Source organism: Solanum pennellii, chromosome 1 (assembly GCF_001406875.1).
Source record: "Solanum pennellii chromosome 1, SPENNV200".
NCBI classification, from domain to species: Eukaryota; Viridiplantae; Streptophyta; class Magnoliopsida; order Solanales; family Solanaceae; genus Solanum; species Solanum pennellii.
In genome coordinates this window covers 8,018,613-8,029,286 of record NC_028637.1, presented here as the reverse complement: position 1 = coordinate 8,029,286, position 10,674 = coordinate 8,018,613, and the positions used below count along the sequence as shown (strand labels likewise).

The following is a 10,674-nucleotide window of genomic DNA, read 5'->3' as shown; positions in this document are numbered from 1 at the left end:
ATATAAATATATTTGCTATTTGAGAAAACAATATGAACAAAGAAGAACATAAACAACAATTGATAGACAAAATAATTGAAAGCGACAAGAGTTAAGACATCGAAAAGACAGACTTGAAAGAAATATATTAGCAGGAGTATGCCAAAAATCAATACTAGCACAAAGAAAAGTTATATTTACTTTAGAAATACAAATATGTCACCTTGAATATAAATTACAACATAACCTATCATGAATAAAGAAGAATTTGCAGAAGATGAAAAGACATGAAAACCAAGATGGATTAAAAATAAAAATAATATTTTCAAACTTAGGAAGGAGATATAAAAAGATAGGAAATATTTTATACCTAATGCTAGAAAAAGAAATGGTAAAACTGGAAGATAGCCTAACAGCTATGATACGTATAACAAAAGAAAATGAAGCGATAGATAAGCAAAAACAAATTGAAATAATAAAATCACAAGCAAAACAAGAATTACAATATATAGAAGAAATAAAAAATATAAAAATCAACGAATTAGAAAAAGAACTAAATGAACTAAAATTATTATATGAAATAAAACAAAAAGAAAAAAGCAAAGACAGTGAATTAACTAACGAAATAAATAAAATTAAACAAAATTTACAAGAAAACCTTGAAATAGATGAGATAGGTGAATTAGATACAATAGGTCATGACCAAAAATAAAAAATAAGTGATATGAGTGAAACATATATAGAACTTTTAGAACAAATAAATAACCCAAATGAATTAGAAATAAATAAAGGAGATGTTAAAATGGATGACAAACCCAAAACATCAGGAGTAAAAAACCCAAGAAGTAGTCCAGGAAGAACAACCCCTACTTATTACACTTACACACAATCAGATAGATCAGATACGCTATGGAACAGTAGACTAAATAAAAAATGGAAACCTAAATAAATAACAGAACAACATAATTTCTTAAATTTAGATTGTGTTATAGATACTAATAAAACAATCCAATTATGGATAGGATACATATCAAAACAACTAATTGACAATAAAATAGCAATCAACGAAACACCAGTCTATATAGAAAGAACACTAATAGGAGCAACAAAATTATGGCTCGAAAATCTATCTAAGGAAAGTTTAGAAACACTCAGAAGTAATAAACAATTGGATGGAACTATAGAAACAACAAATATGGATATACTAGTTAAATATGAAATGGCTATAAGAAATGAATTCAGTAGTATGACTACAGAAATAGAAGAACATAATAAAGAAATATTAATCAATAGACTCCTTATGAAAAAATTAGCGATATGTAATATGTGTTATCTGGATGAATATACATGTGCATTTAAGGACTATTATTTCAAAGGAAAATACGATATAAACGAAAGTAAGGAGATACGAAAGCTATATTTCTCAAAACTATCAGAACCTTTTGGTTCCAAAATAATTAAAAATTGGAGTAATGAAGGAATAACAGATACCCTAGGAGCAAGAATAAAATTCTTACAACATTGGTTTATACAAATATGTGAAAAACACAAAACCGAAATAAAAATGGAAAAAGTATTACTCAAAAACTTAAAATGCTGCAAAAATAAAACAGCCCCACAATTTGGATGTATATAAAAGTATTATAAAAAACAACGATATAAAAAATGTGGAACTAAATATAAATACAGGAAACCAAGCCAAAGATATTATGTAAAGAATTATAAAACAAAAGGACCATATAAGCCAAAAAAGAAACCATCAAAATGTACTTGTTACAACCGTGGAAAGCTAGGACACATTGCTAAAGATTGCAAACTACCAAAATATCCAAAGAAAAAACAAATAGCAGAAATATTAATAGACAATGAAGAATACATGCAATTAGATTACTTAGACTATGAATTAAGTGAAAATGACAGCATATACGAACTATCAGACAATGACCTAAGCTTAGAAATAGATGAAGACATAACTGCAGAAGAAATTTAATGTCTGAAGAAGGTATACACATAATATCAAAAGAAAATTATCAAAACGAAGAATCATCAGAACAAAAAATCATATTTGATAGTACAATATTTGAACAAATAAAAGGAAAAGAACTAGACTTAAGTGTCAAAAAAGTATTTGAGATACCAACCATAAGAAATTGGTTCAGAAAGCAAAAAGATGAATATTATATAGTTAGTCAAAAGGAACATATCATAGATTGTAAATATACAAAAGAAAAGACACAAGTACCAATAATAAATAAAAGAATAATAAACAAAGAAATACAAGATATAAAAACCAAGTCACCAATAAAATATGTACATTTAGGAGGAATAGAAATACTAATACAAGCATGTTTTAGAGAAGAAATAGATACTCCTATTGAAATATACCTAGCAGGTGATAGAATTATACAACCTATAGAAAAAAGCATAATCAGTGCAGTAAAAGGAAACTTTATATATCAAAAATTTAAATTCATAATAAGTGCTAACTATTCAGTAGCATTAACAGACCGAAATATAGATAAATCATTAGTTCTATACTGGAAAATGTCCGGCATATAATTAGCCCCAGGAAGCAAGATATTCACAGCAAGATGTAAGAATTTATATGTATTGACAACAAAACATAAAATAACGGCAAAAAATAACATTAATAAAATAAAAATAGAAAATCCATTTGAACAGATTGTCACTGTAATAGATAATAAGGACTACAGTTATAAGGAAATCGACATAGAAGAAGACCTAGAAATTGTAAAAGAAAGATTAAGTACTTCAAGCGTACCGAATATACTAACAAGAGATACATCATCAAGAATGAGTACATCTAAAAGAAACTATATACTCCCACAAAACTTACTACTAAACACAGACAAAAATAACGCCATACCATTACTACATAACCGGAATAATGGACCAAAGAAAATACCAAATCTTAATAAATACATAACAAGAAGAAAATTATATAACAAGAGAATTAATACCAGAAACAAATCATTAAAACAGGACAATTATGCCCTGAACAACCTAGAGAAATAAGAATAAATGAGGAAATGACAGAAAAGGAAATAATTATCGGAGGAATACCCTTAATAATTCAATTTAAAATTTACCAAGGAAATCAAAACATTACCTTAGGGATAAAATGGCTAGAGAAACTTAAACCATATAATATAGAAAATGAACAATTAACTATAACTTATCAAAATAAGAAGATAATTATCAAAAGAACAAAATGAATAATTAAAATCTATATACTTGCAAAGATTATTGTAGAAAGATATTACAACAGATATTATACACCAATGATAGATACAGGAGCAGAAGTAAATATATGTAAGTATAATTGTTTACCAGAAGATAAATGGAAAAAATTAAAAACACTTATGGTGGTAACATGATTTAATAACGAAGGAAGTATGATTACGTATAAAGCAAAAAATGTAAAAATACAAATATGTGATAAAATACTAACAATAGGAGAAATCTATAATTTTGAGTTCACAACAAAAGATATGTTATTAGGAATGTCATTCTTAGATAAATTATACCCACATATAATAACAAGAACACACTGGTGGTTTACCACACCATGCAAACATAAAATAGGAGCAAAAAGAGTAAATAACAAACGACGTAAATCCACAGAATGGATCAAAGGAAGTGAAAAAATTACGCAAAAATTGGAAAATATAAGCAAAAACCAAACAACACAGTTAGAAATTATTATCTTTGCAATAGATAAAGTTAAAGCAATACAAAACGAGCTAGAATTACTGTACAATGAAAACCCACTACAAGGATGGGAAAAACATAAAACAAAAATAAAAATTGTGTTAATTGATTAAACTAGCATAATAACACAAAAATCCTTAAAATACAATGCTAATGATTTAACAGAATTTAAGATGCATATAAATGAACTACTAAATAATAACTACATACAAGAAAGCAATAGTAAACACACGAGCCCAACATTTATTGTAAACAAACATAGTGAACAAAAATGATGTAAAAGTAGGATGTCATAGATTATCGTAATCTAAATGCCAAAACAAAAACATATAACTACCCGATACCTAATAAAATATTAAAAATTAGACAAATCCAAGGATATAATTACTTCAGTAAATTTGACTGCAAATCAGGATTTTACCATCTAAAACTAGAAGAAGAATCTAAAGAATTAACGCCATTTACCGTACCTCAAGTATTTTATGAATGTAATGTTCTACCATTTGAATATAAAAATACACCAGGTAGATACCAACATTTTATGGACAATTACTTTAATCAATTAGAAAATTGCATTGTCTATATAGATGATATATTGTTATATTCACAAACACAAGATGAACATGTCAAGTTATTAGAAAAATTTAAACACATAATTGAATATTTTGGCATAATCCTAAGTAAAAAGAAAGCAGAAATCATTAAACCTCAGATAGAATTTCTAGGAATACAAATAGATAAAAATGGGATAAAAATGTAAACCCACATTGTACAGAAAATAATCACCCTTGATGAAAATATAGGTACAAAAAAGAAATTACAATCCTTTCTAGGATTAGTAAACCAAGTGAGGAAATACATACGAAAATTATCAGAACATTTAAAACCATTACATAAAAAACATAAGAAAGATGTCGAATATCATTTTTACAATAGAGATAAAGAACATAATACATATCAAAAACTTATGCAAAGAACTACCGAAACTATATTTTCCATATGAAAATAAATTATTTACTTATATTGTTGAAACGGATTCGAGCAATCACAGTTATGGAGGAGTCCTAAAATATAAATATGACAAAGAAAAAATAGAACACCATTGTAGATATTACTCAGCATCCTATACAGAAGCACAATTAAAATGGGAAATAAATAGAAAAGAATTATTTGCATTCTATAAGTGTTTATTAGAATTTGAACCATATATCGTTTATGATAAATTTATTGTGAGAACAGACAATACACAGGTAAAATGGCGGATAACCAAGAAGGTACAAGATTTAGTTACAACAAAAGAAATAAGGAGATTAGTATTGAATATATTAAATTTCACATTTACAATTGAAGTGATTAAAACTGACAAAAATGTCATTGAAGATAACCTCTCTGTTGGGAAACACCTTAAAACCCATAACAAAATGTTAAATACAGCTGCAGGTAGCACATCTACAGGAGGATCAACTACAAAAAAAGAATATGGTAAGACAAAATATACAAATACCAATATGAATAAACTATTCTCCAGACCATACCTTCTAGACTACACCCAAAAAGATGTATTTGTTCCCCCACAAGTAAAAACCTACAAAACCAGTTTGGATTCACACAAACAAATATATAACCATATCACCAGGACATATATAAAAAATATACACAAAATCCAAAACATTTTGAATCTAAACCCCAGAGCTAAAAATACCCAAAATCCAAATGAAGATTATATAACCCAACACTTACAGGGATACAAGAAACTCACAGCACAACCATGTACCAATTCAAATCTAGTAGCAACTTGCTACAATTATGGACTTTTAAGTACAATATACACGATAACAGGTGAAGAAATAGCTAAGATACCAGAACTATACAAAGCGTTTCTACATTACAAAAGAATAACTAAAGGAACTTTATTTTATATAAAGTTTTATTCGGCATCTGTGGAAATATTATACGACGAAATCAAACCTATAATACAAGTTATGAAGATAGGTTTAACCAACGAAATGATAATCCCGGAGAAAATAGAAATACAAGAAGAAATACAAAGGGTAAATATCCCAGAATTCTATGCAAATAAAAGAACTATTGGGATAGCTACCATTTTGAATGAATAATCGAATAATTATCTAAACAGAAACGCAATTTGGAACTATTACAACCGATATAAGATGATGATATATTCCAATTGTAGAGAGCTAAAAACAGTAGATATGGAAGAACTACACCAATTGATACTAAGCCTACTTAAACCAGAGCAGCCACCTACAACAAGAGCTATCAGAAAAAATTATATTTCACAAAATATGATGACTAGATACTGTAAATTAGTAGGCCAAAAATACCTAGATCATCTATTCACAAAATGTGACGGAGAAGACAACTACATCCCAGAAGTACAGCTGGAATAATAAAATCAGAAACAACCAATAACTAGAAGACAAAGAAATAAATAGTAGTATGTCAGGCCATATGTAAAAGTAAAGGCCATTATGTAAAGTTGTAAAGTTATAAATAGTAGTATGTCAGGCCATATGTAAAAGTAAAGGTCATTATGTAAAGTTGTAAAGTTATAAATAGTAGTATGTAAGGTCATATGTAAAAGTAAAGGCCATTATATAAAGTTGTAAAGTTATAAACAGTAGTATGTCAGGCCATATGTAAAAGTAAAAGCCATTATGTAAAGTTGTAAAGTTATAAAAAGTAGTATCTCAGGCCATATGTAAAAGTACAGGACATTATGTAATGTATTTTGCATATATAGGGGACTTCCCCTCATCAATAAAGGCAGGGCCTTTACCGCATCCTCTCTTCTCTCTCTCTTAATTCCACACACCCTCCTTTTTGGTATATGCCAACCACTATTTCTTTGCCCTTCATTTCTTTTTGCTTGTTCTCTTGCTTGATTATCTCAAATTACATCTGACTACAATGATCCCATGCTTTTCCTAGTCCAAAATTACGGACTGCAAAATCACTTGTTAACAAAAACTATCTGCCTTCACAATCCAATAAGGCTTCAACAGTAAAAGTTCATACAGAGCAAAAGTTATAGAAGAGTAAGCAAACTGAGGAACTCCAAAGTTATATATATCTGTGTGTGTGTGTGTGTGTTAAAATATCGTCATTTGTACATATATACAATATATACAATATATATATATATATATATTTATATATATATATATATATATATATATGCTAAAACATGTTCATTTGTACATATATACACCAGGGAATGTCTTTTGCTTCAACCTTTGGCGAGACACCTATCAAATTAAATTTTAGAATCTATAATTAATAGAAAAACACATTTCATATTTCAACACAACAAGATTTTCAAATTAACTTAGAAAATATTAAAGAGAAGTGTATGATACTCGTTTACTAAAGACAAAATCAAGTAAAAGACTTACACATCCCTATCATCATAAACATGAGGAAAAAGTCCCACACTTTGAAAGCCATATCTTAATTTCGTTTGTATGCTCAGTAATTCAATTGATGATGATGATGTTTCGTTTTCCTTCCACCAAAAAGATTTAACAAAGTCAAACTAGGATTACATGAAAGAGGAAAAATATATAATTATATAATTTTTCTTTTGACTAATATGATGGAATCACAAAATAATTTAAACATAAAAATTAATATTTTCAATGTAATAAATTACTCATGTAGAGAATAAAGTATCGCACAATCAAACAGAGGCTAAAGAATATGAATTTTATCAGTTGTGAATATTTTTCTTAAAATAATATGTTATTCTGTCTCAAACTTATATCATGTTAGTTCAACTTATAAAAAGAAATGAAATTTTTTAATCATCAAACACCCCTCTGAAAAAAGGCTATGTTTTAATATGTACAATTAATATATAATATAAATATCATTCTAATGTTAGACTATTAATCAAAACAAAGGTATGGTACATGATGAAGGAAGCAAGAAGAATTCCTATTTCGTTAACGCCTTATTGTAAGTCACTTAATAATAGGATTTCAATTCCATTAATTTATTTTTAAGTGTTTGACCAATTTATCAAATTTTACCTTGAGGAGGTTGTTGCCCACATTCACACCAAGTGTCATCACATTAATAGGATGGGATATCACCACAAAAGTATTTAGAAATGGGTATCAATTATGCAATAACATGTCGAAGTATAGAAAGAACGTTCATAATTAATTGGTGTCAGTTTCTTATTATTCATACAATAAAATGCACACAGTTAATTGGCCAAGTATTTACACGTAACAACCCTCCATGTCATTTATGTGAAAATGACTTCATGTAATCGTTACGACTTTGTAACATCCCTAAAATGGACTAGGTTGAACTAGAGCTTAGCACGTGTCTCATGCTTTAATTTTGTGCTAAAATGGTTAACAATGATGTTTTAAAGCAGTGTCTAAATTTTGGTGATGTATGGAGGTCAAATGTCCAAGAACATCCATTATGTTCAGAAGATTTTCATTAGGAAGTTCTTGTGTGTCTTAGCATGTTCTAGCGAGTTTTACATGTTCGTTTTAATTGAAATTGATGTGGGATGATCCTAAGACCTATACGACCATGTTTAGGGGTTCAACTACCGGGTACGACTCCACCTAGGACCCATAAGGGGTCCTAGTGAAGGACCCATGACTTGGCAACCAAGCTGCTAAAACTGGGCAATCGACGCCCATAAATCTACTGGTCGTTGTCAAGATGACGCCCCATCGTCTAGGGGCGTAGGTTGGGACTTGAACTTCGATCTCAAACCTCCACTCTCCCAGTTGAAGACCGAAACGACGCCCACCAACGCGGGAGGTCATTCAGTCAATGCTCGTTGCTTAGGTCCGTCGATGGTGATCCTGCAAAAGCTGCTGGGCACACTGCCTTGGCTTGGGGTTTCTTATAAATTAACCCCTAGTATTTTATGAAACATGGATGATTATTTTAGGTTCTTTTAGGTATATTAATAGGGTTCAAACACTAAGACCTAATTTTAGACTTCATTTTCAAAAATCCAAAACTCCTCCCTCAAGAAAGACTCTCTCAAACTCCATAGAAGCTAGAACTCAAGGAAGGGCTAGAAGGGGCTGGTTGTGGACGTTTCTTCATAAAATATTAGTGGGTTTGTTCTCATTGAGGTATGGTAGTCATCCTTGAACCTTCTTTCATTCAAGGATCCACTTCAAAGTGATTTCTAAAAGGCGTAATACATAAATATGCCCTTTAACTTGGCTTTGAATTACATTTATGCCCTTAAACTTTGGGTGTGCACAAGTAGACACTTAAAATTTTATAAAGTTGAATAAATAGACACACATGTCTACATGTCATTTTTTGTCTTACGTGGTGTCCTACGTGTATTTTGCCATGTAGGACTCACGTATTTATTTATTTACAAGTTTGATAGTTAAAGTGCCTGTTTGTGCATTATCAATGTTGGAGGTCAGTTAAAATTTGAAGTCAAGTTTAGGATTCAATATATGTATTATGCCTTTCTAAAAGGGTTTCAAACATCAAACTTCTTTATTCCTTGACTCGAAGTATGGGTCTTTGTATGAAATTGTTTTAATGATTAAAATGAGTTGTTCTTAGTATTAAATGATGATTTTAATGTCAAAACCTCAATGAAACCATGTTTATGCTTTTTTATCAACTTTTAGCTTATGGAACGGGTTTAATGAGCATGATCAAATAATGTTAGAAATATGTTTTTTATCGTTATATTGTGTTTTAGATACTTCCCTAAGGCAATTTTATGATGAATTATTGAAGAACTTGTGAATAGGTGATGAAAGCTTGGATTAATGGTAAGTTGGTTACATTGTTTAGCTCTTATTATGAAATGTTCTTGAGTGGTATGTTCCCCCTTTGGTGGCGGTGTTTACTTGAAGTATATCAATATGAATTTACATATGTATTGTGAATGAAGCCATAAACGCATATTATGTGAAGTAAGATGATAATGATGCTGTTCTTGTTGATGTGCTTTATGAAGATTATTATATGAAGTATGCTAGAGATTATGTCTAAGTGAATTATATATTTATGTGAAGCATGTTAAATTGTGTAATATGATGAATGAAGATGTAAGCATGTTTTGAAGTCAACGTTATGAATATGGTGATTATGTGAAAGGTGTACTCACATGTGCATAAAAACTCACACTTTGAATGAATGAATGAAGCAAACGAATGTTAAAGGGGAGTTTTGGGGTGAGCACTCTTCGGGAGTTGAGATGTAGTGTTTAGTAGAAAACTGAATACCTCCCAAGAGCTTTATAAGATAGGTTTGAGGTTGGATACCCTTCGTGAGTTGAGATGTGGTATTCCAATGTAACCTCTAGGGATAAGTATCCTTTGTGAGTTTAGATGTGGTGCTAATAAGCTATTCCTTAACCTATAGTAATGAATGTTTAAGACTTCGTGTGGAGTTATGCTTAGCACCGAGTGGATTTTAATAAGGGGTGGGTACACATTGTGATTAGAGATGTTGTATGCAATGTACCTCTTGAGATGAATACTCCTCGTTAGTAGATAATGATTTACTTAGAAGCAATCTCTTTATCCCTTAACTATGCGCCCGCATAGGTATAGCTCTTGGACAATCCATGTAATGGCTAAGAGAATGACCCTACCCTAGGCAAGTGGGGATCCCTCATTCGATAGGGGTAATATCGAGATTCCATTCTAGCTCTCATGGTCTATGTCGGTTAAAGCTAACACTCCCATAAAGAATGTAATGAACGAGTGTACTACTTAGGGTAGGTGGTTGTATGGGATGCTATTTATCAATTAAACAAGTAGACACTCGAAAGGGGAGTCTTGGTGTGTCTTTACCTTTAATATATGAATGTGTTGTTATGTAATCAAATGAAGTTATGTGACTAAATGTTTAATGTTAATAAAGCATGTTAAAGTTATGTCTTGTATAATAAAGTTTATGAAGGATAAATGTAGTGTACCTAACCTC

The 10,674-nt window shown here is 30.0% G+C and overlaps 1 pseudogene; it reads left to right on the top strand.

The window, feature by feature from the left end:
* The first annotated feature begins 231 nt into the window (after positions 1 to 231).
* Positions 232 to 1,969, top strand: LOC114078281 (annotated as a pseudogene).
* The last annotated feature ends 8,705 nt before the right edge of the window (positions 1,970 to 10,674 follow it).